The following is an 11660-nucleotide window of genomic DNA, read 5'->3' as shown; positions in this document are numbered from 1 at the left end:
TACTGTAGTTAGTCTTTTGTTCTGAATGTATTGATGTATTTATGTTGTAACACAGTGGTTGAGGTCTAAGACTGAGCCACACTTACCTCCAGTCATCTGCCTTGTTCCCCCAGTGGTATTAGATCAATTTCCTGTTTCCCTTTTCAAGATGGACATTTTATCTTCATGTATTTATTCTTAATGTGTGTATAGTTATTCATGTGAATTCGTCATAAATCCATAGCAAATATATTGTATTTAATATTTACATAACAGATTGGTTATAACAATATTTATATGATACAGTGGGGCAAAAAAGTATTTAGTCAGCCACCAATTGTGCAAGTTCTCCCACTTAAAAAGACGAGAGAGGCCTGTAATGTTCATCATAGGTACACTTCAACTATGACAGACAAAATGAGAAAAAAAATCCAGAAAATCTCATTGTAGGATTTTGAATGAATTTATTTGCAAATTATGGTGGAAAATAAGTATTTGGTCAATAACAAAAGTGTATCTCAATACTTTGTTATATACCCTTTGTTGTCAATGACAGAGGTCAAACCTTTTCTGTAAGTCTTCACAAGGTTTTCACACACTGTTGCTGGTATTTTGGCCCATTCCTCCATGCAGATCTCCTCTAGAGCAGTGATGTTTTGGGGCTGTTGCTGGGCAACACAGACTTTCAACTCCCTCCAAAGATTGTCTATGGGGTTGAGATCTGGAGACTGGCTAGGCCACTCCAGGACCTAGAAATGCTTCTTACGAAGCCACTCCTTCGTTGCCCGGGTGGTGTGTTTGGGATCATTGTCATGCTGAAAGACCCAGCCACGTTTCATCTTCAATGCCCTTGCTGATGGAAGGAGGTTTTCACTCAATCTCACGATACATGGCCCCATTCATTCTTTCCTTTACACGGATCAGTCGTCCTGGTCCCTTTGCAGAAAAACAGCCCCAAAGCTGTTTCCACCCCCATGCTTCACAGAAGGTATGGTATTTTTTGGATGCAACTCAGCATTCTTTGTCCTCCAAACACGACGAGTTGAGTTTTTACCAAAAGTTCTATTTTGGTTTCATCTGACCGTATGACATTCTCCCAATCTTCTTCTGGATCATCCAAATGCTCTCTAGCAAACTTCAGACAAGCCTGGACATGTACTGGCTTAAGCAGGGGGACACGTCTGGCACTGCAGGATTTGAGTCCCTGGCGGCGTAGTGTGTTACTGATGGTAGGCTTCATTACTTTGGTCCCAGCTCTCTGCAGGTCATTCACTAGGTCCCCCCGTGTGGTTCTGGGATTTTTGCTCACCGTTCTTGTGATCATTTTGACCCCACGGGGTGAGATCTTGCATGGAGTCCCAGATCGAGGGAGATTATCAGTGGTCTTGTATGTATTCCATTTCCTAATAATTGCTCCCACAGTTGATTTCTTCAAACCAAGCTGCTTACCTATTGCAGATTCAGTCTTCCCAGCCTGGTGCAGGTCTACAATTTTGTTTCTGGTGTCCTTTGACAGCTCTTTGGTCTTGGGCCACAGTGGAGTTTGGAGTGTGACTGTTTGAGATTGTGGACAGGTGTCTTTTATACTGATAACAGGTGCCATTAATACAGGCAACGAGTGGAGGAAAGAGGAGCCTCTTAAAGAAGAAGTTACAGGTCTGTGAGAGCCAGAAATCTGGCTTGTTTTTAGGTGACCAAATACTTATTTTCCACCATAATTTGCAAATAAATAAATTAAAAATCCTACAATGTGATTTTCTGGATTTTTTTTCTAATTTTGTCTGTCATAGTTGAAGTGTACCTATGATGAACACAGGCCTCTCTCATCTTTTTAAGTTGGAGAACTTGCACAATTGGTGGCTAACTAAATACTTTCCCCCCCCACTGTATATGTTTGTGTTGTTGATCCAGAGTGTGATTTCCTCTTAATTGGCACCCTATTCTCTATATAGTGTACTATTATTGACCAGAGCCATATGGGACCCGGTGAAAAGTAGTGCACTACATAGGGGATAGGGTGCCATTTGGGACAAAGCCTATCATCATGGGGTTAACTACTGTTAAAATATACTACTGTTAACTACTGGTAACTACTGTTAAAATATAATAGCACAAGTCTTAATGAATAGGGCTTCCAGAACCGTACTATTTCTGATTAGTGTCTCGGGGGAACACAGTCCTGTGTGTTCAGATGATCTGCCATTAAAGGGACAATCCAGTATTGGTACATCCATTTTTTTTAACCTTTAAATGAATGATATATAGCCATTGATTGTTAATGAATTTAACGTATAAATGAGCTCAGTCTTACCCCATCAGAACCCAAATGATCAGCTTGTTTCACTACATTGCTTGTAAAACAATGTAATTAGTAACTAACACTGTAGAGCTTCAGAACATGGTTAAAACTATCATGTTGATCTCGTGGATTGCTTCATCTTTGAATTTGAGTGGTTTAATTTCTCCAGCTCCATCCCTCAGCTGTTTACCAAAAGAAAGTAGCGGGCGGCCATTTAGTTGCTTGAATCCCAGATTGCCCCTTTAAGGATGCTCACGGGTAAAGAGCAATATAAAAAAAGATGACGTTTTGTGTGCTTGATATTTGGGTTTGTGACAGTTTCTCATACTTGTTCCTGCTGTCTGTATACATTTTCAAGGATGCCTTTGCACATTCTCAAGATATTAAATTAATGTGACCTATAGTTAGTTCACTGGTGCTTAACAATAAGATCTGTGGAGGAAAACTATGGACTGTAAAATGTAAGGGACTTGTTATGGAAAAAAGACTAAAGAGCCTATGGAAAGTTTTCAATACATGTCTTGGGGTCTTGTTTAAACTAGTGTGAATGTAGCTATTTATTTTAGTGTACATACAAATAAACATCTAAGAAGGGTTAAATGAATGTGTGTCGTTTTGTACTCTGTGAATGTCAGGTGTTACAGGCGCTTACAACCAATGATCATCCCAACCACCCAAATCAAATCAAATCAAATTTTATTTGTCACATACACATGGTTAGCAGATGTTAATGCGAGTGTAGCGAAATGCTTGTGCTTCTAGTTCCGACAATGCAGTAATAACCAACAAGTAATCTAACTAACAATTCCAAAACTACTGTCTTGTACACAGTGTAAGGGGATAAAGAATATGTACATAAGGATATATGAATGAGTGATGGTACAGAGCAGCATAGGCAAGATACAGTAGATGGTATCGAGTACAGTATGTACAAATGAGATGAGTATGTAAACAAAGTGGCATAGTTTAAAGTGGCTAGTGATACATGTATTACATAAGGATACAGTCGATGATATAGAGTACAGTATATACGTATGCATATGAGATGAATAATGTAGGGTAAGTAACATTATATAAGGTAGCATTGTTTAAAGTGGCTAGTGATATATTTACATCATTTCCCATCAATTCCCATTATTAAAGTGGCTGGAGTTGAGTCAGTGTCAGTGTGTTGGCAGCAGCCACTCAATGTTAGTGGTGGCTGTTTAACAGTCTGATGGCCTTGAGATAGAAGCTGTTTTTCAGTCTCTCGGTCCCAGCTTTGATGCACCTGTACTGACCTCACCTTCTGGATGATAGCGGGGTGAACAGGCAGTGGCTAGGGTGGTTGATGTCCTTGATGATCTTTATGGCCTTCCTGTGACATCGGGTGGTGTAGGTGTCCTGGAGGGCAGGTAGTTTGACCCCGGTGATGCGTTGTGCAGACCTCACCACCCTCTGGAGAGCCTTACGGTTGAGGGCGGAGCAGTTGCCGTACCAGGCGGTGATACAGCCCGCCAGGATGCTCTCGATTGTGCATCTGTAGAAGTTTGTGAGTGCTTTTGGTGACAAGCCAAATTTCTTCAGCCTCCTGAGGTTGAAGAGGCGCTGCTGCGCCTTCTTCACAATGCTGTCTGTGTGAGTGGACCAATTCAGTTTGTCTGTGATGTGTATGCCGAGGAACTTAAAACTTGCTACCCTCTCCACTACTGTTCCATCGATGTGGATAGGGGGGTGTTCCCTCTGCTGTTTCCTGAAGTCCACAATCATCTCCTTAGTTTTGTTGACGTTGAGTGTGAGGTTATTTTCCTGACACCACACTCCGAGGGCCCTCACCTCCTCCCTGTAGGCCGTCTCGTCGTTGTTGGTAATCAAGCCTACCACTGTTGTGTCGTCCGCAAACTTGATGATTGAGTTGGAGGCGTGCATGGCCACGCAGTCGTGGGTGAACAGGGAGTACAGGAGAGGGCTCAGAACGCACCCTTGTGGGGCCCCAGTGTTGAGGATCAGCGGGGAGGAGATGTTGTTGCCTACCCTCACCACCTGGGGGCGGCCCGTCAGGAAGTCCAGTACCCAGTTGCACAGGGCGGGGTCGAGACCCAGGGTCTCGAGCTTGATGACGAGCTTGGAGGGTACTTGGAGGGTACACCCAGGATGACCTCTGCTCTCTGACCTCTGCTCTCTCTTGTTAAATCGTCAAAATGCTCAAACAACATTTGTACTATTTTTTATTCATTAATTTTCACTCTCCACACCATTGTATTTTCTGACGTGCTGTAAAGAGGGTAAGAATATTTATCAATAACATTAAGTGGGTTATATTAAACCTTTTATTTTCCATTACTCTTAAAAAACGAACACCTAGATTGAGAAAGCAGTGTTCTCTATAATAGCATAGTAAGGCTGATAATGAATAAGATGCTGGTCTACTGGTTGATATCTGGTTCTGATCTTTATAATTGATGTTTCTATGTTAGACCTATTGTCTCTTTCAGGAATAATGGAGACTGGACCAGACAGTCTGTTTTTGACTCCTGTTTCTCCTCCACAGTTCATTCTCTGTGTCTGGTAACTACACTGCTAATTCCCTTGGTCTGGTAACTACACTGCTAATTCCCTCTGTGTCTGGTAACTACACTGCTAATTCCCTTTGTCTGGTAACTACACTGCTAATTCCCTCTGTGTCTTGTAACCACACTGCTAATTCCCTCTGTCTGGTAACTACACTGATAATTCCCTGTGAGTCTGGTAACTACACTGATAATTCCCTCTGTGTCTGGTAACTACACTGATAATTCCCTCTGTGTCTGGTAACTACACTGATAATTCCCTTTGTGTGTGTACGACACCTGCATTTTTGTTAAATGTTTTGAATGCACATTAAAATAAGTGATGTCTCACAGTTTGTATGTCTTTAGTGGTGGGTAATGTACCTACAGTTTGTGTGTCTTTAGTGGTGGGTAATGTACCTACAGTTTGTGTGTCTTTAGTGGTGGGTAATGTACCTACAGTCTGTGTGTCTTTAGTGGTGGGTAATGTACCTACAGTCTGTGTGTCTTTAGTGGTGGTTAATGTACCTACAGTCTGTGTGTCTTTAGTGGTGGGTAATGTACCTACAGTCTGTGTGTCTTTAGTGGTGGGTAATGTACCTACAGTCTGTGTGTCTTTAGTGGTGGGTAATGTACCTACAGTTTGTGTGTCTTTAGTGGTGGGTAATGTACCTACAGTCTGTGTGTCTTTAGTGGTGGGTAATGTACCTACAGTCTGTGTGTCTTTAGTGGTGGGTAATGTACCTACAGTCTGTGTGTCTTTAGTGGTGGGTAATGTACCTACAGTTTGTATGTCTTTAGTGGTGGGTAATGTACCTACAGTCTGTGTGTCTTTAGTGGTGGGTAATGTACCTACAGTCTGTGTGTCTTTAGTGGTGGGTAATGTAGAAACAGTTTGTATGTCTTTAGTGGTGGGTAATGTACCTACAGTCTGTGTGTCTTTAGTGGTGGGTAATTTACCTACAGTCTGTATGTCTTTAGTGGTGGGTAATGTACCTACAGTCTGTCTTTAGTGGTGGGTAATGTACCTACAGTCTGTCTTTAGTGGTGGGTAATGTACCTACAGTCTGTCTTTAGTGGGGGGTAATGTACCTACAGTCTGTCTTTAGTGGTGGGTAATGTACCTACAGTCTGTCTTTAGTGGTGGGTAATGTACCTACAGTCTGTCTTTAGTGGTGGGTAATGTACCTACAGTCTGTCTTTAGTGGTGGGTAATGTACCTACAGTCTGTCTTTAGTGGTGGGTAATGTACCTACAGTCTGTCTTTAGTGGTGGGTAATGTACCTACAGTTTGTCTGTCTTTAGTGGTGGGTAATGTACCTACAGTCTGTCTTTAGTGGTGGGTAATGTACCTACAGTCTGTATGTCTTTAGTGGTGGGTAATGTACCTACAGTTTGTATGTCTTTAGTGGTGGGTAATGTACCTACAGTTTGTGTGTCTTTAGTGGTGGGTAATGTACCTACAGTCTGTGTGTCTTTAGTGGTGGGTAATGTACCTACAGTCTGTGTGTCTTTAGTGGTGGGTAATGTACCTACAGTTTGTGTGTCTTTAGTGGTGGGTAATGTACCTACAGTTTGTGTGTCTTTAGTGGTGGGTAATGTACCTACAGTTTGTATGTCTTTAGTGGTGGGTAATGTACCTACAGTCTGTGTGTCTTTAGTGGTGGGTAATGTACCTACAGTTTGTATGTCTTTAGTGGTAGGTAATGTACCTACAGTCTGTGTGTCTTTAGTGATGGGTAATGTACCTACAGTCTGTGTGTCTTTAGTGGTGGGTAATGTACCTACAGTCTGTATGTCTTTAGTGGTGGGTAATGTACCTACAGTCTGTCTTTAGTGGTGGGTAATGTACCTACAGTCTGTCTTTAGTGGTGGGTAATGTACCTACAGTCTGTCTTTAGTGGTGGGTAATGTACCTACAGTTTGTGTGTCTTTAGGGGTGGGTAATGTACCTACAGTCTGTATGTCTTTAGTGGTGGGTAATGTACCTACAGTTTGTGTGTCTTTAGTGGTGGGTAATGTACCTACAGTTTGTGTGTCTTTAGTGGTGGGTAATGTACCTACAGTCTGTGTCTTTAGTGGTGGGTAATGTACCTACAGTTTGTATGTCTTTAGTGGTGGGTAATGTACCTACAGTTTGTGTGTCTTTAGTGGTGGGTAATGTACCTACAGTTTGTATGTCTTTAGTGGTGGGTAATGTACCTACAGTCTGTGTGTCTTTAGTGGTGGGTAATGTACCTACAGTCTGTGTGTCTTTAGTGGTGGGTAATGTACCTACAGTCTGTGTGTCTTTAGTGGTGGGTAATGTACCTACAGTTTGTGTGTCTTTAGTGGTGGGTAATGTACCTACAGTTTGTGTGTCTTTAGTGGTGGGTAATGTACCTACAGTCTGTATGTCTTTAGTGGTGGGTAATGTACCTACAGTCTGTGTGTCTTTAGTGGTGGGTAATGTACCTACAGTCTGTGTGTCTTTAGTGGTGGGTAATGTACCTACAGTCTGTGTGTCTTTAGTGGTGGGTAATGTACCTACAGTCTGTGTGTCTTTAGTGGTGGGTAATGTACCTACAGTTTGTATGTCTTTAGTGGTGGGTAATGTACCTACAGTCTGTCTTTAGTGGTGGGTAATGTACCTATAGTTTGTGTGTCTTTAGTGGTGGGTAATGTACCTACAGTTTGTATGTCTTTAGTGGTGGGTAATGTACCTACAGTCTGTGTGTCTTTAGTGGTGGGTAATGTACCTACAGTCTGTATGTCTTTAGTGGTGGGTAATGTACCTACAGTCTGTGTGTCTTTAGTGGTGGGTAATGTACCTACAGTCTGTATGTCTTTAGTGGTGGGTAATGTACCTACAGTTTGTATGTCTTTAGTGGTGGGTAATGTACCTACAGTCTGTGAAAAAGTATTTTCCCACTTTCTGATTTGTAATACTGAATGTAATCAGATCTTCAAGAAAACCTAATATTATATAAATGGAACCTAAACAAATGTATTGTTAAACAAATGTATAGCTAAACACATGTATAGCTTAAAAAGTTTTGTCTACTTATTTTATTTATTTAATCGTTATGCAACATCCAAACTCCCCAGTGGGAAAATGTCATTGCTCCCTTACACTCAATAACTGGTTGTGCCACCTTTAGCTGCGTTGACTGCAGCCAAATGCTTCCTGTAGTTGTTGATCAGTCTCTCACATCGCTGTGCAGGAATTTTGGCCCACTCTTGCGTGCAGAACTGGTTTAACTCGTGACAAATGTGGGTTTTGAGGAATGAACTGCTTGTTTGAAATCCTGCTATATACAGGGTCAGTTCAATACCATACTATATACAGGGTCAGTTCAATACCATACTATATACAGGGTCAGTTCAATACCATACTATATACAGGGTCAGTTCAATACCATACTATATACAGGGTCAGTTCAATACCATACTATATACAGGGTCAGTTCAATACCATACTATATACAGGGTCAGTTCAATACCATACTATATACAGGGTCAGTTCAATACCATACTATATACAGGGTCAGTTCAATACCATACTATATACAGGGTCAGTTCAATACCATACTATATACAGGGTCAGTTCAATACCATACTATATACAGGGTCAGTTTATTACCATACTATATACAGGGTCAGTTCAATACCATGCTATATACAGGGTCAGTTCAATACCATACCATATACAGGGTCAGTTCAATACCATACTATATACAGGGTCAGTTCAATACCATACTATATACAGGGTCAGTTCAATACCATAATATATACAGGGTCAGTTCAATACCATACTATATACAGGGTCAGTTCAATACCATACTATATACAGGGTAGGTTCAATACCATACCATATACAGGGTCAGTTCAATACCATACTATATACAGGGTCAGTTCAATACCATACTATATACAGGGTCAGTTCAATACCGTACTATATACAGGGTCAGTTCAATACCATAATATATACAGGGTCAGTTCAATACCATACTATATACAGGTCAGTTCAATACCATAATATATACAGGGTCCAACCAGCCAGTCAAAGTGCTCTCAATGCTACAGCTGTATAACTTATTTAGGATTTGAGGGCCCATATCAAATTTTTTCAACCACCTGCGGGGGAAGAGGCACTGTCACGCCTTCTTCTTGACTGTACGCGTGTGTTTGGACCATTTTAAGTCTATAGTGATTTGGACACCAAGGAACTTGAAGCTCTCGACCTGCTCAACTGCGGCCCAGTTGATGTGGATAGAGACGCGCTCCGATCTGGTTTTCGTGCCCAGCACAGCACAGAGACAGCCTTAGTTAAAGAGGTAAATTATCTTAGAGCCAACACAGATGCCAAACAGCTCTCTGTCCTTGTACTCTTAGATTTAAGTGCTGCATTTGACACTGTTGACCATGATGTCCTACGGGACAGACTGGAGAGGTGGGTTGGTCTCCCCAGTCCAGACCTATTTAACCGGTCGAGAGTTACATATCACATGTAGCGTTCCACCAGGTTCGGTTTTGGGTCTGGTACTGTTTAGATTATATATGTTACCCCTTGGCAGCGTTATCAGAAAGCACAGCATTGATTTTCAATGTTACGCAGATGATACACAACTATTAATTTCTGTCACCAGAGTATTTTAGCTCCAGGGATAAATGATTAGACTATATTAGTGATTTAAATGCTTCAACTTTCTCCAGCTAAATCAAGACTAGACAGAGGTACTTATTGTTGGAGTCAAAGCACAGAGAGAGAATCTAGTCGCACATTTTAATTTACAGGCAATAAAGATAAAACACCAGGTAAAATGTTAGATTCTGAAATAAATGTTGAATCACACACCAGGAATGTGACCAAACTATAGCTTTTTACCACCTGTTTTTAAATCAATCCACTATTGTGCACCCCAATACATGTCAGACATGCTTTTAAGTGATGTACCCAGTAGGTCCCTTAGATCCTCTGGCACTGTCCTTTAACTATCCCAAAGCCAACATGGAGAGGCAACTTTTAGTTATTATGCCCCCAGCCTCTGGAATAGCTTGCCAGAGAACCTGAGGGGAGCCTAAACTGTGGACAATGTTTAAAACACATTTTAGTCTGCTTTTTAGTTTTTCACTCTGTGTATTCTGTTTTTTATCTGATGTTTATTTTCTAGTAGATATTTCAGCTTTTATTTTCATCGTTTTTTATTTATTTGTTCCTGTAAAGCACATTGCGTTGCATCCATGTCTGAGATGTTCAGTATAAATAAAGCTTTGTTTTATTTTGTTCAGTTCATCAATTTGCTAATATTATTAGAATCACAAGTAGGAAAACATCTTAAAGGGACAATCTGCATTTGGTACAGACATTTTTGGACTTCTAAATTTATGTTATATACCCAATGATTCCTGAAGAATATAACTTGCCTCAGGAGCTTAGCTCAACGGACCCCATTAGAACCCCATTAGAACCCAAAATACAAGCTTGTTTTACTCCGTTGTTTGTAAACAATGTATTTGTAAACAAACAATGTATAGCTTCAAAACATGGTTAAAACTCTAATTTCATGGATGGCCAGTCTTTGCATCTATAGCTCGCTTTATGAATTTCAATGGTTACATCCCTCAGCTGTTTACCAAAGAAAGTGGTGGGAGGCCGTTTAGAAAATTTGAATCCCAGATTGCCCCTTTAAGGATAATGGGATAGTGATGTTCACATGTAAAGAGGGATCAGTGTTTGCGGAAATATATTTTATTTGATTCCTTATTTCCATTTTGTGTGTTTGATATTTGGGTTTGTGACAGTTTTTTCTCACACTTGTTCCCGCTGCCTGTCTACATGTTCAAGGATGTCTTTGCACATTCTAAAGATATGAAATGAATGTAACCTGTAGTTAACTGGTGCTGAATAATAAGATCACATTCTAAAGATATGAAATTAATGTAACCTGTAGTTCACTGGTGCTGAATAATAAGATCACATTCTAAAGATATGAAATGAATGTGACCTGTAGTTAACTGGTGCTGAATAATAAGATCACATTCTAAAGATATGAAATTAATGTAACCTGTAGTTCACTGGTGCTGAATAATAAGATCACATTCTAAAGATATGAAATGAATGTAACCTGTAGTTCACTGGTGCTGAATAATAAGATCACATTCTAAAGATATGAAATGAATGTGACCTGTAGTTCACTGGTGCTGAATAATAAGATCATATTCTAAAGATATGAAATGAATGTGACCTGTAGTTCACTGGTGCTGAATAATAAGATCACATTCTAAAGATATGAAATGAATGTGACCTGTAGTTAACTGGTGCTGAATAATAAGATCATATTCTAAAGATATGAAATGAATGTGACCTGTAGTTAACTGGTGCTGAATAATAAGATCACATTCTAAAGATATGAAATGAATGTGACCTGTAGTTCACTGGTGCTGAATAATAAGATCACATTCTAAAGATATGAAATGAATGTAACCTGTAGTTCACTGGTGCTGAATAATAAGATCACATTCTAAAGATATTAAATTAATGTGACCTGTAGTTCACTGGTGCTGAATAATAAGATCACATTCTAAAGATATGAAATGAATGTAACCTGTAGTTCACTGGTGCTGAATAATAAGATCACATTCTAAATATATTAAATTAATGTAACCTGTAGTTAACTGGTGCTGAATAATAAGATCTGTGGAGGAAAACTATGGACTGTAAAATGTAAGGGACTTCCTGTGGAAAAACATAAGACATTGTCGTGTCTTTGGCTATGCCGGATTAAGTGATATGACATGCTATTCTATAAAATCCTTTCTCCGTAAGTAATATTACCTGATTGAGCTAATCATGTAAATGTAATTAACTAGAG

This window comes from Oncorhynchus mykiss, chromosome 23 (genome assembly GCF_013265735.2).
Source record: "Oncorhynchus mykiss isolate Arlee chromosome 23, USDA_OmykA_1.1, whole genome shotgun sequence".
Classification (NCBI taxonomy): domain Eukaryota; kingdom Metazoa; phylum Chordata; class Actinopteri; order Salmoniformes; family Salmonidae; genus Oncorhynchus; species Oncorhynchus mykiss.
Note: the sequence above shows the minus strand (reverse complement) of the source record.